The following is a 26,908-nucleotide window of genomic DNA, read 5'->3' on the forward strand; positions in this document are numbered from 1 at the left end:
CAGCAAATCGGAGCAGGCTATGGAAATTTTCCATCACATAGCCGTCGAAGAGCGCAGCGAAGGAAATAAGATTGTATGAGACGGACTTGGGCTGTTTTGGCTCCGTTTGGGAGTTATGTTCAGTTGAAGACAACTCAAAAAAAAAAAAACAAAAAAAAACTAACCTCTACGGATCGCTTCGCGATCACGTTTTTTTTACCTTGTTCTCGCAGGTATATTGGCGCGCAAGTCGAGTCGACCGAACGCCAAAAATAGAAAAGCGGCTATTTTAAGAGGTCACACGCTTTTGGAGGAGAATAGAAGGACGGGTGGTGCGTTTTGGGGAAATTCACCATTCTCTCTGCAAGTGCGAGTGCGAGTGCGAGTGCGAGTGAGACGCTGCATGCAAGCGAACTGAAGCTCGGGGGTGGTCGGGAGGTTCGAGCTCCGTACAACGGAGTGCGCCCATATATATATTCAATTGCTCCTCTGTTGTATCAAACACTATCAATACAAAGATTTCTTCCTCTATTTTGTTGTCTATCGCTATTATTCGGTTCCCGTGACACCAGAGAATCTTTGATCAAAAGTTGATTCTTGGAGCAAGAAACCCTTCATGCAAGGGCTCACAAAACAAAAATTTTCTACCATGTTGTCCATAGGCGACAAAGATGCCAGGCAGTTTTGGGATCATCTGCAACAAAAAAATGATGGAACTTCTTCCGATGAATCACCAATGATTATAGCTAAATATGATGAACCCTCTGATGGATAGACAAAGTGACTAGATGATGCATCACCCCTTCTTAGCAAGTCTACAATTGATTTCAAGGAGGAGGGAAAATGTTTTTTGATTTTGTTAGTGTTCGATGAAGCCATGCACTTGCTTCACTAGCACACTGGTAACCCTTATTTGAACTCATTCATCCGTACTAGGAGATACACACAAGAAATGTCAGTGTATGGTGTGTGTATGTTGGTGTGCATTGGTGCATCATTGCAAGTAAATACTGCTACAGATAAGGCATGGGATGACCTCTCTCACAGGGTGGCCAAGGGTGCGGGTGCCATCAACCTAGCCCTACCAATACGGTCACCTGTCACATAATATAATTCATAGAACCATTGATAGCAGTTCTTCAAGCCTACAAGATTGTTTGAGGACATAGTGAACCCCAAGTGGTATGTGAGATATGGAAGGCCTTTGTGGTGTGTGTAGTTCAAGAGTGACATGGAGGGCCAAGAGGGCTTAGATGATGAAGCACATTGAATTAGGATGATTTGAGAAGGAAGTCAATCCACATGGTTTTTTTGGTGGAGAGAGATAGAGAGAGAGAGTCAATTATATATAGAGAGTGGTAAGCTACAAGGAAGGAGATGTCGAGAGAGGGAGAGATGTATTACCTATGAGAGTATAGAGAGAGACAAAAATCCTAGAGAGAGTGGATAAATCAAGACTTAGAGAGAGAAAGATAAAAGGAAAGAGAGTGAATAAGAGAGAGATACAAGGTCTAAATAGAAAATAGAAAATTGAAATGCAGAAAAACATGGTGGCAGGAAGCTATGACTGTTGGCGGCGAGGTCTCTCTCTCTCTCTCTCTCTCTCTCTCTCTCTCTTTCTCTTTCTCTCTCTCTCTCTCTTTGTGTGTGTGTGTGTGTCTCAAGGCATTGTAGTAGCTCTCTTAAATGTTTTATTTTCTCCTCTGTATCCATCTTTTTCTTAATCTATCCACACAGAGAAGAGAGAGAGAGAGAGAGAGAGAGAGAGAGAGAGAGAGAGAGAGAGAGAGAGAGAGAGAGAGAGAGAGAGAGAGAGAGAGAGACAGAGCATTCAAGGTGGCACTTTATACACATAGCTAAGAAAATTTGAATATTTTGAATAAAATGTAGAAGTTGTCAGTAGGTAGCGCCATTAGAAAAAAATAAAATGAAAAGGAAGTCAAGAGCCTCTTAAATGAGAGGATCCAATAATAAATTTCAATGCTTCACAGAGTTAAATGCCGTAAAAAAAGTAACAAAAACAAATATAAATGTCTAGCTTTCGACTTCATTAAGGCTTGTTTTAGAAAGTTACAAAATAGAAATTGCATAATTTTGTGAATGTGTTAGGGAACTTAACTAGTGTTTTTGAAAATTCTCTGTGCAATGTTGAATTCAACCAGCTTTGTTACATAGAAACTTATTGATTGATTGGTGGGTGTGTGTGTGGAGAGAGAGAGAGAGAGAGAGAGAGAGAGAGAGAGAGAGAGAGAGAGAGAGAGAGAGAGAGAGAGAGAGAGAGAGAGAGAGAGATATTGATGCTAATTCGGTCTCTACTATAAAGGTCAAGACCATATCTAGCAAGCAAGGAGTTAATTAACCTACTGACTAGTATTCTGGGCTAAGGCCTCAAGAAAGTGGTTAAGATTACCCTATGATGAATCCTCATCACAGAGTACTGCTTCCCTCACAATCCTTTGAAGTTGAAGAGAGTTCTCTCTCAAAGCCTCACCACCATCAACACCCAACAACTTCACAATCACTCTCTCTACCTCCTCTTTCTTCAAGGAGGGTGCCCTCAACTGTGAGCTCCCTCTTGAAGCTGAGCGCCACTCGCCAAACATCCATTATGTATTTCAATTTCATTTGCTGCTCTAAGAGCCCGACATGCCAAGCAAGCATTGGAACACCACCACTAGTCCCTTCGAGAATGGAGTTCCATCCGTAGTGCGTGAGGAATTCAGTGACACTTTGATTCGATAGAACTAGTAGTAACTGAGGAGCCCATGACACAACCAATCCTCTATGCCTAGTTCTCTCTTTGAAGCCTTGTAGATGTGCAAGGGTTGCTCTATCCACATCCACTCGGAGAACCGAGAAGAATGGATGTCCACTTTCCTCCACTCCGGTGGAAACTTCTTCCACCTACAACAAAGTCATTGTAGACAACATCATCATCATCATTATGAGACTAAGAGACATCATCATTATCATCATTAACTTTGTCGTTGATTACAACATCATCATCAATGCCATCATGAAAATTTAATTTTTCTACTGCCAAGTGACCTAGGTTACCAACTGATATGTACAACGCAAATCGATCCTCCTGCTTGTATAGCCACTCTTGGAAGCCCATATCCTCGGTCCAGAGGCTTGTCCCCATCGCCGGTGCCATATGCATTTGTCCAGAGAAGAATGCAGGTGGAAGAAACGGTCCCACCGGCCAAAACTTGGCCCCATGCACTCTTGAAACACATGCACGGCCTCTGTGTCGAGCTCATAAGCGGTGTTCCCAAGTCACCATTTTGCTGATATGTAGAAAAGTTTAACACATCAATGAAGAAATCATTCCTTAAAGAACAAGCTAAAGCTCACGTTGGCATTCTAAAACAAAATGAGAAAAAATTACATTACCCCATCTATTTTTACTATTGACTAGTAAGGCCTTCGACCATCTCTCTCTCTCTTTCTCTCTCTCTCTCTCTCTCTCTCTCTCTCTCTCTCTCTCTCTCTCTCTCTCTCTCTTGTCATTGTGTAGTCGGAGCCACAGGGAACACTACAGGTTGAAGCAACCCTCTCGTTTTGTCATTGTGTAGTCCGAGCCACGGGGAACACTACCGGTTAAAGCAATTTCAACTGCCACATGTGCAAGGGGGGTGAATCCCTCCCCTTTTTATAATAGTATAGATGAGTCAATTCTTGTTGCGAAATCTAAGACTTTACTTTCATTTTCCCTTCCTTGGATTGCTGACGCCCCAACAGATCACCTGCAATGAGCCTGCCAATGGCACAAATCAACAGACAACCTCCCCTCCTTGAGATGCAGATGCTTGGTGTGGCATGATGCACTCTTGAACTATTCTAGGAGCTGTCTTGGATTGTGGGAATACCCTTCAACTACGAGAGTGGTGCACTAATTCCACCCTAAAACTGTTGGAGCCAGCATGGAGCTATGTGTTATGGGCACAACGGAATGCATGCACAATTTTCACCTTATGAGCCATGGCTTGTTGCACTTTGAAACTACGGAATGAAGGGGGTACTTAAAGACCGCCCCACTTTCTTCCATGTAATTTTGACCATGGTTACTACTTTTCTCTCACCAATTCATTGACCTCAAAACTTATCATCATCAGTTGTGCACCTTCACTATCCCATCTGCTTTGCTTCTCTAGCAAGCATATCTTATTTTCCCCTTTATGCTCCCCCTTTTTCTCATGCCATCTCTCTCTCTCTCTCTCTCTCTCTCTCTCTCTCTCTCTCTCTCTCTCTCTCTCTCTCTCTCTCTCTCTCTCTCTCTCTCTCTCTCTCTCCCCCCAGCACCTGCAACATCTCAAGCAAAAGGGTTTAAATCCCATCACCTGCAATAGCAGCGAATGATCATGCATGGCGCATTAGTATAATGCAGAGTAGCCAGTATGGGCATGATCTTGACAGCCTACTACAATGGTTTCTTGGGGAGATCACTATGCGGGATGAGTGGGCAAGCCATTGCGCAAATCATGGACATAGTGGTGTAGTTAGTGGCTTGCCTGAAGGATCGGGACTCTTTTGCAACATTCTACAAAAGGACATTGGCTGGTAGGCTTTTGTTAAACACGTGTATGATTGGTCATGAGTGCGCTTTCCTCACGTGTATAGAGATGACCAAGATAACACGGATGCACCTGTGAGATAGAAGTGCTACATCCACACGGTGAGAGAGAAGAGAGGAGAAGAGAGAAGAAATACACAAGCACTAGGTGCAATCTCCCCCCATGCAAGAGTGAGAATTTCCCTCTTGCACGTATTTTATTTATAGATTCTTCAATGCTAAAAAATGAATACACATTGGTCGGCTGGCACAAATGATGCTCCTAATGAGCACTTGAGTAATAATGTACATATCCCTTATCCATAATATACTCCGGGATTGGAAAAGAAATTGCCCTTAGTTTTGCGAGGTACAAAATTGGTGGGGTCAAGTGTGAGGTACAAGATGCTAGGTACATGCCTGATCCATAGCACAATGAGTAATTGAAAACCAAAAGAGTAACAATGATTAGTAGGAAGAAATTTAAAAGTGTAAAAATGTGTAACATGCGTATGGTGTCATGGGAGTGTTGAAAACAAAGTAAATGTGCATAGATGCAGAGTGCAATATTGGTCAGAAATGTGGTTTCAAATAGATCACCATTTGTTAACCTTCCAGCTTTCCATACCAATCCATCATATCCTTTCATATCAATCCATACCAAATGTTGTCGTCCAGTTCCACATATAATGTAACTATGGAGAGTCTTGCCTCACTAGGCGTAGGCACTCTAGTACACATGTATCGACATCCAAAAATTTCCATGATAGTATTGCAAAGTGGAGAGTCCTACCTCACGAGGCGTAGGCACTCTAGTACACATGTCAATAACCATAAGTATCCATAACATGGTGTGGAGCAGAGAGTCCTACCCTCTTTAGGTGTAGGAGCTTTAACATGTGGACAAATTTTTCCAGTCCAATGCAGTCTAACCAATAAGATCCTTTCTATAACAATGCACAATGTCTCAACTAGTGTGGTGGGAGAAATTTCAAATTACTAGAAGGAAAATAGTGTTTCTCATGTATGAATCTTGCTAATACAAAGTGAAGAGGATAGTGAGAGTTGTTAAGGTTAGTCATGACACAAGTTAGCCATCTAGTATTACATAGAAAGAGCAACTAACTAGGGGTAATTGAAATGATTTTTTCTAGAAGGATATTATCAAAATGTATGAAGAAATTGCATATCATAAGATTCTTTGATATGATAGCCTTGTATTTAACTCTATGTGCAGAGGTACTTCTGAAAGACAAAGCACTAAAACATTTGATGTATCAGGGTGGGTTCATTGTCTTATCTATGCACTCAATGCTTTGGAATATGCTCAGCAGATTGATTGATTTCTTATGAAAGCCCTCAATGGGGAGCATCGATGTCAAGCTACCTGTTTATTATCTATGTATGTCCTTCTTGCATATATTTATGACAATGGAATCGTGGTTCAACGCTTTTTGGTCATGCCTGTTGGTACTATGGAGGGTAATATAAACCTGGGGTGCAAATGGATGTCTACAATCAAATGTAATATTGATTGGGAGACCGAGAGTATCACAGCGCAAAAACCAACTCAAAACCTCTTCATAACACAAAAAACAACAAAATATTGTCAATCCAAAAAGTCACAACATCCTTGCCAGTAGCACAACTCTCTAGAGATTCAACTTACATGGCTATGACAAACAATGCTACATCAAAGGCTCCACCTGATCTGACCAAGGGCACATATCAATGGATCCCCAAGGTATTGTTATCGGACCACCCTATGGTTCAAGTTAATTCACAAAGGAAACCTCAAAGGAAGGTGTGCACTCAAGTTAAGAAGGTGAAAACCAAATCATGTCGGATTCCTAAACAACTTTTAGAAGCCCAAGGCTACTATGATGGAAATTATCAAATTTGGGTACCTAAACATAAATCGTGTCCTTCCCTATCCACTAAAAAACCATGCGAGTCAAACCTTGTGATTCCAAAGCCGATGGAAGACCTTGGAAAGGGAAAGATCACAGAATGATACACACCTATTCCAGAGCTAGTTTGGGTTCCAAGGCAAAACCAATCTATTCGGCTCTGCTCAAGAAAGGGGGAGTTCCATGGAGCTTCTAGCTCCTCATGTAATGCATCCATAGAGGTAAAATATTCTACACAACCTCCACCTACCATAGGCAGCCTCCATGAAGCTACAAAAGATTCGACACCTCCCATTGTTCAATTATTACCTGATGCACTACTTCAAGTTCGTTCATGGGAGAGTACCTTACCACCCTTGTAGCTCGATGAGGCACCCAAGGTAATAGAGAACTATTGGCTAAAATCCTCACCTATCACCTATGGGAAAAACTGGTTCCAAAAGGTGATGACATCCTTTGAAAGTATGATCTACCCAAGGAAGAGGGGAGTCTTCATTCACGTCAGCCTATTGAATTATTTTCCTCTTACCCTTCTTTCCCTGACCCTTGATCTTTCCAATTTTAGGGATTGTATATATACAAATATATAGTAACTAATCACCCTAGTTAAAAAAAAAACAAAATAAAAACAAAAATAGTAAAGAGCAAGAGCAATTAGTAAACAAGTGTGCACAATACAGATGTCAGATTAGGTACACTGAAACAAAAACCTATGTCATCAAACACCTAACCATCCTCTATTTGTGTTCATAGATATGGTTGATTCTTACGAATATTCTTTTTACCTTTTCCAAATAATGCATTTATGTTATCCTCATATTTCCTGTGAATGGGTTTCGATTGAAACACTCGCTTGTGAGAGAAATGTTGAGGAGTTAGAATGGTTGGTCTACCTCTTGACTATTCTACATGGAAGAGGACAAGGACGATAATGGTGATTGGACAAACACGACACACGGCCTTACCGAAGAGGATTGCACCTACCTTGATGATGAGGATGGAGGATTAGCCGTAGAGCTACCGACCAAGCTCTCCAACCTCCACTTACTTTGATCCTCATCACTCAAGTGATGGAGGGTAGGTAGGATTAGTACAATAGGAGTGTTTCTATTTTAGATTTTAGTGATTATCAAAGTTTTTTTTCCCACTGATGTGCCTCTAGAAGCTGGATGTTTGGTGGTGACTATTGTGCAGTTTGTGACTACATAAGGATGCCTTCGAAGGACAACGATAATGGATGTTTACATGTTACAACGGATGTTCTGCTTTTATCTATGCTTTCCACAGTTACATGTTTGCATCTTGTCATTTGAGTTTCTAACAATGCATAAAATTTATGAAGTTGTGACATTTCCAGTTTAGATGCTATAATTGTTTCAAACTTCTTGTACCTTGTTCTTCTCTTTGAGTTTGGGCTATTAGTTGACTTTAAGTAGGTATCAGGACCTTACGCTAAACTAGGTCACTTAATTGTCGACTTTAATTCCTAAATAGTCTATTAATTGTAGTAACTTTAGTAATGTTTTAGGCTATGAAGATATAGTTCTCTCTAGCTTAATCCACCTAAGTGTGACTTTTGTTGTGGAAGTCCATGTGTTAAGCTCGTATTTGAGACCTTGAGTCTCCCAGCTAGTTTATGCTCAAGCTAGTATTTGAGACATCGAGTCTCCCAGCTACTGGTATTTGAGACCTTGAGTCCCCCAACTACTTGTAGTAACTATGAAAACAACAAAAAAGAAAAAAAAAGAGAAAAGAGAAAGCAAATAGCACAAAATTCCTTGTCTTTTATGTTGATCATGCTTAAGTGGTATAAGTGACAAGATCACTAGTCTTTAGACTCTGACAAGCATTCGTAGGGTTTACTCTTTAGGCGACATTTTTTAATTAATGTTGGTCAATCTAGTACTTACTTTAGCCCTAGCTCTTGTGTCTCTTATAGTCAACCTAATAGACCTTAACTCAATTGTATTTCATTCAGGTACTACTCTTGTTCGCACGCCTGCACATGCTGCCTTTGATGTTTCACAATGTTCTTTTTCTTTTGCTACAGGTACTCCTATCGTGGATCCTGATGCTGTAATTTTATATTCCGAGGATGGAATCTACATCAAGAAGGGGGGCATGTTAACCATCGGTGTCCACTTCTAGTAGTCATAGGTTGAGATTGTCGGTCCAATAGGAAAAGGGTAAGAGTGATTGCCTATGAGAGCCGCACTCTAACTAGAACATTCAAGTGTTAGTTGGCTAAGCATGGGCACCGATGTGTGAGAGGGCGAGCTTATATAAAATTCACATAAACCTAAAAATCACTTATTCTCTTATTTGTGCAATTGAAGAGTGCTCTTACTCCATCTGCATCTTCTTCTTCATCTCCTTGTGTGTGTGTGTGTGTATGCGTGAGAGAGAGAGAGAGAGAGAGAGAGAGAGAGAGAGAGAGAAAGAGAGAGAGAGAGAGAGAGAGAGAGAGAGAGAGAGAGAGAGAGAGAGAGAGAGAGAGAGAGAGAGAGAGTGATCGAGCATTGCGAAGGCACGACGAGGAATCCTCCACGAAGGCAAGCATAGGGCGGTGAGTGACACACCCTTGCTCTCTTGAGCTTGCTAGATTAATATGGTTGTGTTCTTTCAGCCATTCGTGGCTCGTACACAGTGTACAGCAAGTCCCTTGCTTTGACATGTGCGACAGATGCACACACACCACCTTCCTCCTCATGTTGTTCTTCCTGCTTATACTCCTCTTTAGTATCATCTTGCTTACGGATCTGATCCATAATGGCTTGATTTACCAAGGTTGTATTATATTCAGTGATCTTATCTTGCAGATCACTCCGAATAGACTTATGGAGTGCCTTCAAATTATCCATATTCAGGGTTAGTTTTCTTTGTGGATTGAGAATATCAGCAAGGTTACTGTATATATATCTCTCTGCAAGGGAATCCTTTAACATAGTGTTCATTGGTAGATGTTCGTTGAAATCTGCAAGCTTTCTACGTAACAGAGTTTTAAATCTGTCAGCATCTCTCAAAGCATCTTCCTTCTCTTCATTCAGCGCCAATTTTTGGTTTCTAGTTTCAGCGTCTTTGTCTGCAGCGCCTTAATTCTTTGAGTTGGCTGATTCTCAGCAATAGCATTCCTAACACTACAAGAGGTTGTGTGCACTTGTGACATTTTTAGCGACAAAAATACATTGGGTTTTTATACTCTTCGACGTCGCTAATAGCGTTTCTACGAGAACATCGCTATGAGCGTTGCTAAAATCTTTGCTATATGCCTCTCTATAATTGTTGCTATATAGCAACGCATATACCAACACTTATAGCAATGCTTACAGGCTACGTATAGCGATGCTCATAGCGACGTTGCAGAGCCTTATATAGCGATGTCCGAGAGTAAAAACTTTTGGTGGTAGGGCATTGAATGCCCTACCACCCATCAACCATATTGAATGTTTCAATAATAGAGTAAACCTAAATGAATCCAAGATAAGCCCAGTTCCACCTTTGAAAGAAATTGCAAGGTATAGACCCAAAGTAGTCACCCACAAGACAATATAGCCATTAACTCCATCATCCATAGTATTGTTTGCAGAATAAAGATACAAAATTGACAGTTACAACACCATTGTCATTATTGAGAAAATATACATGGTTTTCCAATAGCTACAAAAAGACGTATACACATGATCTTATTATACATATGCTATGACAAAAGGAAACTAGTGCTATCTAGCTACAGCTAGACTGATGTCGTCTAATCAGATGTCTCATCGCATCCAAGCAGCGTATCTGTTGATGTTGCAAAAAAAAAAAACAATAATACAGCTTTCTCTAAGTATAAATATATAATTTACAAAACAATACAACAAATAGAAAAGAGAAAACCCTAATACTAACCATGCCGCCGTGAGAACTCAGAATGTCCATCAGGCCGTTTAAGCCCTTTTTGCCTGTGTACTTGCGCTCGTACGATGTGGGGTCACGTCCTGTCATCAACCATTGTTCAAAACATATAAAGAATCCATTATGCTAGAATTTAAAAGTACAAATAGACGTAACTATCAAACCTAAAGATCAATGTAAAAACACTTACAAAATAGGCCTCAAATGATGCTCACTCACCGCTCCCCAAGTGGTGCGAGCTCCCTGCCTCTACTCGCGCTTTGGGTGCCTTCTTTTGTGGCTTCCACTTGTCAGGATTCTCGTGTGCTGTTCGCTCCACATTCTTCCAGTCTTCTTTGGCCAGTCAATGTGGTATGTTCCACCCATGCTTTATTGATTTTTGCACTTTAGAACGCTTGTGCTTGCAGTATTCACGCATTCAAACCTTCATCAGGTCTTCATTGAAGCGGTCATCCCGTGTTGACATAAGAAACTTTTCATGCAGCATGCTGATGACTCTCTCTTTTAACTCACTTGGTACTTCACTCTAGGTGTTTAGTATGTAGTGTCTAAACACCTGAGAGCAAAGACAGTGTATGTGAGAGATCACCTTCTTGCCTTCATCATCCAAGATGATGCCGTCGCTGAAGTGGATGGAGTACGACAAGCCCTCTCGCCTGTGACGCAGGAACCTGGGTGTCCCGGCAGGGGTTCTCTAGAGGCATGTCGATGGGGGTACAATCGTCAGGTGTCTCCACTAGATTCTAGGCCCCGAAGCGAGGAGTGTCGACTACAGTGACTCCAGGACGAGAGTAGGTAGTAGTGTGTAGCCATGAATGGCCACCGATAGCCGTGCAATACCTGGCATAGATGGGGATTCCATGGATGGTGTGGGGGTAGGCAAAGAAGCGGAAGGTACAGAGCCTCATCGGACACGAGGCAGTGTTGAGGCATCAACGACAGCATCCCCACAACAACCACCATCGCCACCACTAGAGTGTTAGTGCCTAGACGAGTGTGAAGATTGTCTCGTCAACACCAAAGCTTCGGAGCACGCTAAATGCTCCAAAACAGAGGGAGACGCTAAATGAGTAGAACGACGTGATGGTGCTCCAGAGCAATGATGATCCTCGTACCAATGCCTTTGCTGGGGTGACAAAGAAAAAAGAAACTCATCATCATCTATACTTGCATTAAACACACGAATATTTAATCTTAATATTGAATGGAGAAGAAAACATGGACAAGTAGAGAGAGAGAGAGAGAGGGGACTCATAAAGGGGGAGGGATTCCTGTGAAGTTCTTGTCAATTTGTCTCCTGTGTGCATTCTATGTATCTTGTAAAAGCACTGTGATCCGAGTGCGATGGACACTGAGGCTGCAATCGTGAAGGAGGTGATCCATCTCTACACATAGATGTTGCTCACCCCTCCACTAGATCTAGTTGATTGGGTGAAAGAGACGCTAAGAAGCAGAAGTAGTGCTTCTTAGCATCTCTTTCACCTGATCAACTAGGTCTAGTGGAGGGACTAACAACATCCATGAGCAGAGACGGATCATCTCCTTCGGGATTGCAGTCTCAGTCTCCATCACACTCGAAGCACAGTTCTCGTTGGCATATCAGACTTTCACGACACACCGAGGAGTGTCCCTGCTTGTGAGAACATACGTGGAGCATATGTACCTGGAGTGGATGCAATGACCATTAGGCACAATTTAAATTTCTCAAGTATAGCCACGTGAATACAATATATATTATAAAACGGAGAAAAATTGTTCAAATACAATGTTTATGGCTTTAAGAGGTCTCTCTCTTAGCTCAACATAACTCCCTATATCTATATAGAGCTCTCCATTTAGAAAGATGTCCTCCGTTTCATTTTGTAGATCCTCTACATGCACCCCATAGAGAGTAGCAGCTTGATGCTTGTCTAGCAGCACCTCAGCAGCTTCTGACTAAGTATCTTCTCCAATCTCCTCCATTGATGCCGCTGTGATTGGCACATGGTAGCCCTCATACGTCCGTGCACTACTAGGGGCTACCTCTATGACGTACCACCACTTTGATGTAGACTTTGTAGAATGAAATATCACCTGCTAGAGCCACATAACTTACATGAGAGCTTCCAAGCACATAACTTCTAAAACTTGATAGCTTCCAAGCACATAACTGACTTGTTCACAATGCTCGGGCAGTACGAAAGTGTCTCTTAGGTCGGTCCATTTTTTTAGATGAATCCACCTCAAGAAAACCAGACTCTCCTTTGTGCACAGTAGCGTTGCAACCCTCCATGTTTATCTTGAACCATTGCACGTCAAACAAGTCGACAAAAAATCCTCTATGAATCGATCCTCAAAATATCTTGAAGGGTGCCAAAGTAAGTGAGTTCCGCGACCATAGGATCCGTTGTTGACTAAACTGTTCAAATTTTTCCATGATTACATAATCTTGAGTAAAATGCTTTTTGTCGATTAGTCCACCCTAAAATGTCGACCTTTATACCATGATATTGTGTATGACTTATACTACAACCAACAAAGATTATGAGTGGCCTTCAAAACATCTAGAAAGTCACTAGTCGTGCATTGCAAACTTACCTTGGTTATGCAACCCCGAGAGTACTTGCACTCCTCCTCAGTCACTTCTTCACCGCACTATTGTGCAGCGCACTATTGTGCGCTCTTCAATTGGTTGTGCAACCATCTTAAGATCATGAATGTTGGTAGGCTCTCTAGATCCGCCAGATAATGCATCGGTGGTCGTCTTTCCCATCTCCACTCGATCCGTGCCCTTTGCTACTCTTTCTTTGCATCCTCGTATTGTGAAATCTACTTTTGCATCACTGGATTGTGAAGCATGCAAAATCGATTGATTTTAGCCTCTAGATATTCTGTCATCTTCTTCTCAACACCGAGATTGCACATGAAAATCCCAGATATGCGCTCATTATCTATGGTTTTCCATAGCGTGTCCAGGGCTTTATCAAATCTATCTAACCACTCTCCAATGTAAACTAGGGACTCTGATACTAGCCAACCTTTTGCCATATTACCCTTTGGACGTGCCTTTTGACGCACATATCCCTTAAGTGTTTTCATGAAATGTTCTAAAAAGAACATCCATCTGGAATGTACTATGCCAGCTATTTCCACCTCATCAACTATGTGAACAAGAAGATGCACCTAAATGGTTAGCATGGTAGTAGGAAAGTGTTTCTCAAACATGTACTCTGCAGCGTTTAGTTTGGCGAATGGTATGGAGTCTACATTGATCTCCTTTTGTGAGATCCATTGCACCAACTTTGCAAGTTTGTAGATTGTGTTACGAACGTCAGGAGACAAACATCCCTCAATGGCCATCGATAAAATAAACTACAAAACACGTCTACCAATGATATTAAAGTCCACACACATATTTGTTACAAAATTCCCAATATGATATATTCCACTTCAAACATACCTAACACATTTTATGTCAGTCGTGTGACTTCAAACTAGTAAGCTTTCCTTCTTTAGTGAAACACGTCCAGAGTGAGTGCATTACGCCAGTGGGTGTCCGCATAGATCAAGTGGTCTCTTTTACTTTGCATTCTTGGGCTCTTGTCAAAATCCATGGCACTTTAGGGAGTTTTATCGATCCATCATATGCTGTCTGCGGCTAATATTTCTCCATACGATGCACATTTCTAAGGTCAAAACTGGCTCCCAAAGTATATTTCTTGCTGGTCAGATGGTCCCATAGCAGATTACCCACATTCTTGAATATGTGAATTGGATCGAACAAGTGATTGATCATGAGTCATGGCCAAAGGTAACTCGTACCATACAGAGAGTCTCTTCATCCCTGGGGGAAAACCGTCATACATCTCCTTCTGCTCTAACCATGCTTGTGCAGACATCCTTGGTGTCTCTCTTACCAAAAATCCATTACGTAACACATGATTCTCTGGAAGATACACATGATGACCTTCGTAGATTTCCTTCTTCAATGAGGGAGTCCGATGTGCATTCAGTCAAGGTCCACATGTGACACATGCGCTGTATCCGCTTGTTTGAAGCCCTACATGTATACACATGACAATGGACAAGCTTGAGAAAAGCCAAAATTTACAGTGTTTGAGTTTGAGTGTAAATCACATGAGCATTCTGTTAGTCCAGGATAGTCATGCATGGTCCACATTAGAATGCCTTTGATCAAAGCATTCTGTTGACCTGTGTATTGGCTCATATCCATCACTTCTATGCCAATCCACAATTGTTGTAGCTCTTCCAGTATTGGACGAAGATACACATCCATAGTCTTCACTTTATACCACCCCGCCACAATCAAGCTTAGCCGCAGGTGCCCCTTCCTGGTAGTCAAGCACGGGAGAATGTTGTAGTTGACGATGACAATGGATTTATGTTGATCTTTGACCAAATGGATTTATGCCATCCCTAGCCATGCCTAGATGAAAATTTCGAGCTTCCTTATCAAAATACGGCCATGTTTTGTCTATATGTTTCCAGGATGCACAATCTGCACGAATCCGTAGCACACTATCCGAAGATTTATTCTCCTCATGCCATGATGCTAGGGCGCCCATGGACTTACATTCAAATAAATGCTTGATGCAAGGAAGCAGAGGATAATGGTGCAAAACCTTTTGTGGAATTTTTGTTCCATGGAGATCAACTCGATATCTCTCGGAATCACATTTTGGACACTTGTCCATGTCTATGTATTCCCCTCTGAAAATAATGCAGTCACTAGGACAAGCATGAAGCGGATTGTAATCCATCCCCAAGTTTCACAAGATCTTTCTTGCTTCCTCTCAGGAATCTGGCATCACATTATCAGCTGGCAGTATGTGCTCTTTTAGCAATTTACATAGCGAAAAAAAATGCGATACACATGTGTAAGTAATCTATCAGATCATTATACATGTAGAGTTTTTTATTAAAGTAAACACATTGTAATAGATCACATGAAAAGCACTATGATGCTAGTGTCACTCCGTCCAAACTTTATCTGCACGTTTAGAAGAACCAAGAGCGCCTTCAATCTAGACACACGTGCTCCATCATACAATGATGTATCGGCTTCACTTTTCATATCATCATAGATAAGACTTTCTGAATCCATGATCATCTGGATCGTTTCATCGATCTCGGGCTCAAACATTGCCTCATTGGGAATGTGTTCTACATGATCATCCTCCGAGCTGTCAGAGGCTACATCTTGTGGCCTCATGTATATTGCTTGACCAAAGCGCCTGCGAACACGTCTATTGGGTTGTAAGATTGCTACCTGCTGGCCAGTGTCAGAGTTGGTCAAGTTATAATTGGCAACAACTCGATCTATAATAGATGGATCAAATGCGCCAAATTTGCAGACGTGCTACAAAGAAACACGTCTTGTCCATCGCATAGCATGCTTGCATTCACTACTACAAGGACATAAGATCGTTGTTGAGAGATAGGTGTTTCTGTTGGACGGCCCCACATCCTCGTCACCACTCATAATGAAGGTAAGAACCTTATAGCCTGGACATAAATTTAATCTTCTATTGGAATCCTCCATCTTATCTCTCTCTCTCTCTCTCTCTTTGTTCACACTGTAAAATACCTCACATTCTCTAGTCTTTATCGGTCAATGCCTATATTTGTGGGCACGAGAAATCTACACACCCATGTGTACATGATAGTGCATGTAGTGGACAAAAACCCTTTGCCTCTTCTCTACCTGTAGCAATTCACAGCATCTTAACATCTCTTCACAACAGATCTTTGTTTGAGAGACTACTTAGCACATTACATGTTGGCCTCCAATCCGAGTATCATGCCATTGAAAGCTTTCCACTTAAGGTCGCATCCGTAAAGTGGAAGAGAGGGATCACCGTTCGCCTAACTCTAAATTTTTTATCGTAATCCAAAATCTAGAATCTATTATATTATAGTCTACATGCACTAAAATATAACCTAAATCTAATCTAATCTTAAATCAAACATAGATCTAGATCTAATCTAATCTTAAACTCAAAATAAACCTAAATCTAATCTTATCTTAAATCTAACCTAAACGTAATCCAACTTAAATCTAAATTTAATCTAGTTAATCTTAAATCTTGTCTTCATCTTAAATCTCAATCTAATCTAATCTTAGACTCAACATAAACCTAAATCTAATTCAATCTTAAATCCTAAACGTAAATGTAGTTTAACTTAAATCTAACATAGCTAGCTAATCTTAAATCTTACCCTAATTTTAAATTTAACATAATCTTAATCTAAAGTAAATCTAAATCTAACCTAATCTTAAGCTCAACATAAACATAAATCTAAATGTAATCTAACCCAATCTTAAACCTTATTTAAATCTTAACCTAATATCTCTCTCTTTGTTTTCTCCCCTTACCTCTCTCTTTCGTCTTCCCCCCCTCTCTCTCTCTTTGGTTTTTATTCTCTCTCTCTTTCTCTGCCTTTCCTTTTCTCTTTGCTCTCTCTCTCTCTCTCTCTCTCTCTCTCTCTCTCTCTCTATCTCTATCTCTCAAAGACACAATGTGTGTGTGTGTGTGTGTGTGTGTGTGTGGGAGAGAGGGAGAGAGAGAGAAAGAGGGGAAGGGAACAAGCGAGAGAGGAGAGGGAAGGAGCATACCTGGCTCTCCTTCCTCTCCTTGTGTATGTGTGTGTGTGTGGGGGGGCGGGGGGGGGGGGGGGGGGGGGGGGGGGGGAGAAAGAGAGAGAGAGAGAGAGAGAGAGAGGGAGAGCGCGGGTTACCTCTTTTGCTTGAGCAACAAAAACTCAGATCTAAGATCTAAGTTTCTGGCGCTCTCGGTTTAAATTTTACCCCTGTCTCGACGTCGCTATGGGCGTCACTCTGGGCGTCGTTATAGCCGTTGCTATGCAACAAATAGAATAACGACGCCTATAGTGACGCTCATAGCGACGCCGTGGATTTTCACTTTTGAGAGTCGCACTATGAGCGTCGTTAATGTGAAGTACCTCTTGTAGTCTGAGAGAGTGATCAACAAGTTTTTTCTAAAGTTCTAGAATCTGATGTTGATTGCTTCCCAATTCTTCTTTCAGCCTAGCCACTTCTTCACTGGAAACTGATACATCCATTATCTGTTCCAACGAATGGAAGATAGTGTTCCATGATGCTTGGATGATTTCCGAGCAACCATTAACTACTGTAGATGAATCAGATTCAATTGGCTCATAAACCATGACTAGAGCCATATATGGTAATGTTGCAAAATTTGGTTTTTGAAGTACTAATTTTCCTTTGAGAGGGTTATTCTGCAACTGTAACAACCTATCCTTCTTGACCACTGATAAAGTCAGTTCACTGAAAGGAGATCTGGTGATCAGGATGGCAAGTGCTTTGCACTTTTCTTTGCCAGTATCACTTGCCACCTATTCAGTGCTTGTTATCCGTCTAGTTGCTGCTTCTTGCTGGCTTTTTTCAGTGCTGACTACTGCTTGAATCTGATCTTTGGGCATTGGTGAAGTCTAGCCTTCAGAAGATTTTTCACTAGGTAGGGGCTGGACCTGACTCTCAAGTTTGTTCAGTAGACCAGTACTCTATTCTAACAGAATCATGGGCTTCTTTGAGCTACTGGACTTCTTCTTTTGCCTAGTGATGGCCAATTGATTACCTGGGTCCGCTTCATCCGAAGATAACTCCACATTTTCAGTTAATGGAATAGGCCTAGGACTATAAGCCAGCTTTACTCAGGGAAAGGTCTCTAGAGCAGTAGCCTAGTATAAAAACTGTCAGACATACCAAGCTTTGAATAGACTCTATGACTTCAGTAGCAGTCTGATGTAAGACGTTGTGAGATTAAATTTGGCATAGATTGATTTTGTCTTTATCATCTACCCTTTTTTCCAGCAGCATTGCAAACAATTTCTCAGACACATATGCCGGATTTTTTTTCAAAATGATAACTTCGGCAATAAACATGTAGGCTGAGGGAACATCCAGTGCAGCTACTGGAATCCCTTGTCCACCAACCTTGCTTTTCTTTCCAGCTACTTCATCTTCCTTAAGAGCCAGACTGATCTGGTCTGCAGATGCTGTGTTGGGCTTTTTCTCGTTGGGCAATCTAAAGGCGTAAAAGCAATCAGGTGTCACTATTATTTAATTCCCATTAACAGTGGCACTGACCTGTTTAATAATGGCTGCATCAAAATCAATCTTCGTAGCTTGTATTACCACATGCAGATCCCATAATTGCAACAATGTATCTGCCTACTCATTAAACACATATCGGTGTATCTTGCTGTATGGAATGAGTGGTAGGGAGGCCTGAATAGAAGTATGAGTGCCGCAGTCTCATCCATTGTGTCATAAATCTTCTCTATCATTTTCTTGCGACCCATATACTCTAATGACTACGAAGCTGTAGACAAAGAAGACTTACTTGTGTATCCTAACCTGCAACGAGGTGTATCAGGTAGTGTCAGATAATGACAAATAGAATCTGTCAACAAGCAGGGTTCAGGTTGGAGTGAAGAGTTCTCAAAGCTTGATGATGGCAAGTGCGTGGCAGCAAGTAGTCATCGCGCATGAGACTTGTGAGGAAGAGTGCCCACATGTCTCATTGTTATACGTTGTCAAGAAGTGCACAATGCGACTAGGAAAGCGCTGGGTGTGTGACTGTGAGGACTCATAGCAAAATCAAGCAAGGCATAGATGATGTGAAGCCAAAAACACACTAAAAAATAATAAGACTCCAGCATGAAATCTCCACTTTAAAAAGTAACCAGTACTAACTCAAAACTCTTGTGTGTGTGAAGATTAGGCTCCCTCCCAATTTCACAGATGTAGTGCTCATTTGACCTGTTAAAATCCCTATAATGACGCTCAATTCCTCATCATGACCATTTCATGGAAGCTTCAGTACTTCATTGGAGAAGACCAAGTAGTTATTTGAGGAGGGGAAACCCTAATTGGAGGCCTCACAACCTTAACCATCTAGTGAAAGCAGTAAGGGACTGCACTAGCACCCTGTAAAGGAATGGCTGTATCTCCTTGCTCATATGCTCAAATAAGCTCGTTCTTGGCTCTAAAATTTCCCACACAGCTAGCAACATCGTTGATGTGGCATTTTGAGATATTTTTAGGTTATTTTTAACCATTTCTATGTCATTTTTAGCCATTCTTTTGCCCAAAAATGCCCCTTTCTGTCCGTAAAAAGCTCAAACGACATGGGAGAAATCCCTAAATTTGTGGGAAAATCCCATTGGGTTCAAATTTCATGTTGAACCTCATTTTTCCACTTGGTAAGCACTTTGGACACACCTTTTATGTCCGCGTACGGAACCTACTATTTTTTGTCGAGATTGCCCGCATTGAGCTTTCTAGGCAAAACGAGCGTGCCACTTTGAAACACTTGAAATTTTTACATTTCTAAAGCAAAACAGGTATAGATTTATGTGAAAAAGCATGCCATAGTGCCACGTCTAGGGCCTCGCCTACCTGACAAGGTTTGTACACGACTGCAATTGTGGCATCTATTTTCGTATATATCATACTATGTACATTATAGCATTCGATCCCACATAACAAAAGAATTGAGAGTGAGGTAGATATTTAGTTTTCACATTATGCATGTGCCATGGCACGACATCCACCCCCTCTAAACCTGCACATCCTCCAGCATGTGCCACATATATCTTTTGCAGGCTCATTCCTCATTTAAGTCAACATACATATCAATCTCATCATCACTTCCAGTAAATTTTAACCCATCATCCTCTTGTTCATCATCCACATCCATACCATTTTCATCAAAGACTTCATAGATACTTTTCTATCAATCAAAGGGATCTGTATCACCTCTTCTTGTGAATAACTTGATTCTTTTCCCTGCGATGGGAATATTCATTTTTGTCCCATCTAGTTCATGCAAGGTGTAAGTTGCAGTCCCATGTACATGTTGAGAGGCGGAAGTGAAAAAAATAGACCCGGTGGCCTCTACACCAAGACTATGCACAATGGACTCATCATGGGGAATACACAATAGGGGAACCACCTAGCAAGATATGCGGCTAGGACGCATACATATACACAATGAAGCATGCCATGGAAAACAATTTCAAGATCCACGCCCAAATGTGGAATGGGGTGGTCGAAGAATAAGGTGAGAGGAGTGGTGAATGGTCTTGTTACTCGTGCATGTTAGTAAGGAAGATAATGAGGTAGGGAAAACTTGCGAGTATGCTCACTTATCATACAAGATGTGGCGAATCCGCACACCTCAAGATGGAAGTAGCAAGATGATAGGAATATGAGAGGGAGAGAAAGTGTCTGTGTATATGGTGGCGAATCCGCACACCTTTACATAAGCAGAAAAAAAAGGCAAGAAACAAGCATATACCATACTCACTATGAGATGTATCCAAAGCGACACAAAGTATGGAACCAAGATGGAGTGTGTTGATTGCTTGCAAAAGATGAATACAATAGGTAGCGTATGGCAGGAAAATGAGAAGGGGACAAGATCCTAGGAGACATAATGGAGATATGGGAGTTGATGGCCAGGAATATCATGAGTGTGTCCACCCTTCTTCTTCTTGAAATTGTGCCTTCAACCCTTAATTACAAGTGGTGTGGAGCTATGGTGCTTATCTTTTGTGCATGGTGATGGTGATGATGATGGTGTTGTGATTATGTGATTAGGGTTCATGCTACAAGCATGTAGCACAAGAGTGTGTATATATAGGTGTGTGTGTGCTCTCATGGACTCCTTATATAGGGAAGGAGGGATGGTTTTAGCAATATTTCTAATTGAGGTGAGTGTCCCACTCTGGTGACTAGGACAATGGGGTGCATGGCACTGTGGCTCCCATCTTGTCTCCTCATTATTTAAAATACCAGAGTCAATAGAGAGAGAAGAAGAGAGAATGTGGGTAGGATGTAGAGGATAGGAGATATTTACAATAGTCTAGCTTTGGCTAGACATAAGCTTATTAGGGAGAGAAGAGAGAGGTAAGAAAATTATAAGAGAGGTTGTCGAAGGTGGATAATTGTTGATGAGGATGGATCCTCCAAAAATGGTGATAGAATCACTCTAGAATTGCCAAGACCTCATTAAAAGAGCCTTGTCTCTTGTAATCATGCTTGAAGACTTGTAGAACCATAGCCATTCTAAAGGGAAGAAAACTATGGATGGCCTGTGTCACCATTACATGAGAAAACTGGGGTCCACTACAAATATCATAGCTCCGCATTCCTAACTCCAAAAATTCTCAAAAAAATTGAGCTAAAAGTTGAGATCACGAGATACATCTTTTATGTTGAATGCTCCTTCAGATTCGGGGTTCTTCTCTACTTAAAAAATTCAGCCAAATAATGTATTATTTGTGGCTGCAAAGGTCTTTTGGTGGTCCCCTTTGAGTGGACTTCTCTCTTGCCTTCAAGTGCAAGCTCCTTCATGTGTATGAAAACATGACCTAGAGTTTTGAAAAGATTGGCAATCATCTAGATGGAGGTATTATTGAAATTTGAAAGTGGGGTTGAGGTTTGAAAATGAAAACTAGTGAATAAAATATTTGGTAGGGTGGAATAATATATATACATGAAAAATATATTAGAAAATACTAAAATATATAATGTAATTTAGAATATATATATTTAATATTTAAGGTCAAAAGAGAGATCAACAAAGAAAGCTTACTTATTTATGCTACATCGTGATTGATTAGCATAAGTCTTATTTATTTAATAAAGGCTAAAACTTTTGTGAAAAAGGGAAGAAAAATCAAAAGTAACTTATATAATAGGAAATATTTTTGGTAAAAGAGAAAAAAAATATGGGGGGTTCCCATGCATGGAAAAGCATGCCTCATTAGCTCTCTCCCTAAGGCTAGAGGTATTCATGCCTCTAGCATTGTACTTGATTCTTCTTCAATTGAGGTGGAGGAGTCTCCCTCCTCGGGGATTTCCATCATAGGTGCTTGATCAAATCTCATAAAGTACTGCTTTAACCTCCATCCATTGACACGTGTTTTGTGGAGCCTACCATTTGCATCCATCAATCGGTAATTGCCATTGGCGTAGCGCTTTCTAATGACAAATGGCCCCTCCCATCTGGGTGAAAACTTTTTATCCTTCCTAGTGTCAAACCTGTTATCATACCGTAGGACCAACATGCCTTTCTTGAGACCTTTTTCCCTAAGTCCCTTGTTGAAGGTAAGTCGACGTTGCTCTGCCTGTGCTGCATAGTAGTTGATAGCAGCTTCTCTGTCTAGTTAAAGCCTCTCTAGATCAAGAATGTGGTTGTGGAGATGAGCATTAGGATGTTCCACCTTCCCAGCTAGCACCCTGAGACTAGCCAATTGTACTTCAATGGGTAAAATGGCTTCCTTACCAAACACCAAGTGATATGGTGTGAACCCAACGGATGTGCGAAATGAAGTGTGATAAGCCCAAAGTGCAGTCATAAGATGCTTGTCCCAATCACTGTTGTGATTGTTTACATGTTTAGTGATGATCTTTTAGATCATACCATTTACCTTTTCCACCAAACCATTGCATTGTGGGTAGTAGGGAGTTGAGTGTCGTCGTGAGATACCTAACTTCTCCATTAGCTCTCCTACAAGGTCTCCTCTAAAACCTGGTCCCCTGTCAGAAATTATTTCAAGAGGAGTGCCAAAACGGAAACAAATGTTTTCAAATATGAACTTAGCCACTTCCTTAGCTGTAATCCGGGTGGTAGCAACTGCTTCAGCCCACCTGGTCATGTAGTCCACACCCATGATGATATAAAATTTACCTGATTGGATCCTTGGCAAAGAACCAATAGCATCAATTCCCCATTTCTCAAATGGTCCATATGAGATTATAGGAGTCTGTGGCTCATATGTGAGCCTCCTATCCCCTGCCTTTTGACATTCCTTGCATGTTTTACACCAATGATGCACATCCCTATGTAGACTAGGCCATACAAACCCGGCTTGTAGAATCTTTCTACTAGTGATGTCAAGTGCAAAGTATCATCTGCAAACACCATCATGGCAACTTGAAATGATTTCAGTGATCTCTCTAGAGAGAGGTACACGCCTAAGAATTTGATCCTTACCCTTGTAGTAGAGGTCGTCATTGATAAGGCGGTATTTTGTTGCCTTGCGCACAAGCCACTACTTTTGGCCCTTAGTAAGATCCTTAGGACACTCTCCTATGTCCAAGAAACTCATGATGTCAGGCATAGCATCGCTACCTTGGAAGAGAGGCAGCTTCAATTTGATAGCACCCACCACTGAAACATCTTGCAGCTTCTCTCTAGCTAGAGCATCTGCTTCTTGATTTTTTGCTCGAGGGACATGATGTAATTGTACAACTTGAAATTTTCCTAAAAGTTCCTTGACTTTGCGCAAATGGACTAGCAAGCTACGATTTTTACAAGCCCAAGTTCCTTGTATTTGTTTTATTAAAAGCATGGCATCACCAAATACATTTAACCATTGAATGCCCTGTGTCACACACCACTCTAACCCAAGAGTTAAGGTTGCATATTCTGCCTCATTGTTAGAGTGAGAATCCAAGAGATTACCAATGGAGAAAACCTTATCCCCTTGCTTGTTGAAGATGACAATGCCTGCTGCAGCTTTGTCCACTTTCGTCTTGTAGGCTCCATCAAAGAAAAGAGAGTGAGCCTCCTCTACCTTAGGGACTTCCAGAACAGGTGTAATATCTTGATCATTTGGCTTTATCTTTAGCTTCTTTTCATAGTGGCGATGAGTGAGAATACCTCATAGACTGGTCCTTGTGGAGTTCTCCACTTGCATTGTGTAGTCAAACTCTTGTAGCCTTGTGAGTCATTTGGAAATCCTAGAAGAAACATCCATGTGCTGCATTACATAAGTAAATACTTCTTCCATTGTTAAGATTATGAATGGTCTAGACAATAAATAAGAGCGAAATTTGGTGGTAGCAAACATTAATGCAAGCACCGTGTGCTCCACTTCCGTGTATCCCTTTTCTGATGGAGTCATCATTCGACTAGAGAAGTAGATAGGATGCATGAACAAAGTTGAGGATCCTTTTGCATCAATACAGCCCCAAGTGTGTCATTGCCCACACTAGGGTTTACATAAAATGGCTCGTCCCACTTTGGAGGTGCTATGGTGGGAAGTGAAGCTAGAATTGTTTTTACCTCATTGAATTGTTGTTCATTTTCTTCACTCCAAGTGAAGATCTCTTGATGGGTAACTTGTTGTAAAGGGAGAACCACTTGGGAGAGAAAGTGAATGAACCTACTCAAATACCTCACCTTTTGAAGAAAAGTGACCAACTGCTTTGTTGTGGTGGGAGAGGTCAAAGCCAGCAAGGCTTGAACCTTGCTTGGGTCAGCTTCAATGCCATTGGCCGAGATCACATGGCCAAGAAGAGTAACCTTGCTTTCACCAATGTGGCATTTCTCCACATTGAGTTGGCCCCCCAAATCTTGTAGCCTAGCTAGACCTTCATAAAATTTCTCCAAATGAAGAGAGCGAGAGCTATAGATACAAAGTCATCAATAAAAACACGGATTGATTTTCCAAAGAATGGCTGAAAAACAAATGTCACATATCGCTGAAAAGTGGTTGGAGCATTAGTGAGATCAAAAGGCATAACTCTGTAAGAAAAACATCCCCATGGTGTGATGAAGGTTGTCTTCTTTTGATCTTCTTCAGCGATACTAATTTGGAAGTAGCCTGAGTAGCCATCACATACCGTGTAGCGCTCATGTCTTGCTACCTCATTGAGTATTTCGTCTTGAAAAGGAAGAGGAAAATGGTCCCTCTTTGTGGCTGCGTTAAGAGGCTTGTAATCAACAAAAACCCTCCACTTACCATTCTTCTTTGGTGTGACTACCACTGGAGAAACCCACTCTTAGTCTTCAACAAGATAAATAAACCCGGCTTCTAGCAACTTCCTCACCTCTTTGAGCAGGAAGTCTTGTTGAATTACTCCTAGCCGCCTGAGATTCTACACTACAGGTTTACTTCCCTCCTTGCGCTTAATGTGATGTTGAACTACTGTGATGCCAGTGATTTTATCATATTCATCAATGAACAATGTGGTAAAATTACTTAGCATCAAAATATAATCTTCACGCTCCTTCCCACACAACTCACTAGAGAGCATTTGATGTAGCTTACTTGCTTCTACCAGAGGTTGTATACCTGGTGTCTCCCCTTGGTTTGATGATGAGGCATCAGGTTGGTCCATCTTCTTAGGGTCCTTGAGAATGATCCCCATCACCTCAATGCTACTGTCACTTTCTTCACTCACTTTTGACTCCTCCTCTGAAGTGGTTGAAGAGTCACCACTAGAAAACTCATCCATAGAGGTTTCTAGATCCATGTCGCATTGCCGACCTTTCTTCATGTCATAAAGTATTGGCCTCCCTTTTGCATCCTTCATCTGGATTATGCCGGTGTCCTAGTCCTGCTTAGCTCTCATAACCATAAGCCAAGGCCTCCCTAGAATGATAGGATAGCCCTCCCCTTTGTGTGGCATGACAAAGATGTCCACATCTACCTCGGTGTTGAATGCCTTTATCCTAACTGCATTTATGACACCAACACATTGAAGTTTTAAACTATTTGCCATTTTGTCTCGGCATGGTGCCGGCCGACTCACCTCTAAACCCAAACAGTGCATCATTTTTTCACTCATGACGCATATTTGTGTGCCACCATCGATGTAGATATTGGAGATGTGTTGCCCTTTGATGTAAGCATCCATCACTGGTAGTATGTCATCTAGATTCCTCCCAGAGATAGCCCTAGCTATCTTTGGCTTTGGTCATCTCGTGCTACCATCTTTCTCCATTGTCTCCTCACCCTAGGTGCTAGGTGGAGTAATTGGGGCCAGGTGATTTTTGGGCTCTGCACAGAAACATCTTGAACCAAATCATATCGTTTAGAACATTCACCCAAAGAGAAATCTACAATGTCAATTTTACGTCGTGACTTGGATGGCTTTTTGCTAGATTCCCCTTTAGTCTTCATCTTTTCTTCCTTTTGGGAAGATTCACCATGCCTAGCGCATTTTACCCCTATGGCATCTACTCCTTTAAACTTGGTCTTACCTTTTTCTACTCCCTTGATATCCTCCTCCACTTTCTCCTTTCCTTTACCTTCAAGACTGATGACGCTTACTGTTTGATTGCCAACTAGTGATGGGGGTAAGGGTGGAATGAGAGGTTGTGGTGGTGGTGGTGGTTGTGGTTGAATGGGTGGTTGTAGGATTTTCATGGGTGGTGCTTGTTGTGGTGCCCTTGGTGGTGGTGGTCTTGCTCTCGGTGGTGAAACCTGGTTTTGCCTCGCTCTTTTGTTGAAATTTTGCCTCCTTGGGTGTGGACAGTAGTACATGCCATGACCATCCTCCCCACAATTGTAGCAGTGATATTCTTGGTTTTGCCTTCGTTGTCCTCTTCCTTGCTCTTGGTTGAGATTGTGTGCATGCCCTTGTTGTATCAAATGGACTGAGAGATTCTCAAGTTGATTGGTGATTCGATTGAGCAAGTCTTGCTGATCTTCAATTGGTTCTTGTGGTTGAATCCTCTGGGCGGCTGCTGTAGGTGGTGCTAGAGGTGGTCGGGTCCTAACG

At 41.5% G+C, this 26,908-nt stretch overlaps 1 pseudogene; it reads right to left on the bottom strand.

Moving 5' to 3' along the window:
• Nucleotides 1-2,406: 2,406 nt before the first annotated feature.
• Nucleotides 2,407-20,087, bottom strand: LOC147435766 (linamarin synthase 1-like; annotated as a pseudogene).
• Between the last annotated feature and the right edge of the window lie 6,821 nt (nt 20,088-26,908).

This window comes from Adiantum capillus-veneris, chromosome 18, assembly GCF_014529385.1.
Source record: "Adiantum capillus-veneris isolate H3 chromosome 18, ASM1452938v2, whole genome shotgun sequence".
Lineage (NCBI taxonomy): Eukaryota > Viridiplantae > Streptophyta > Polypodiopsida > Polypodiales > Pteridaceae > Adiantum > Adiantum capillus-veneris.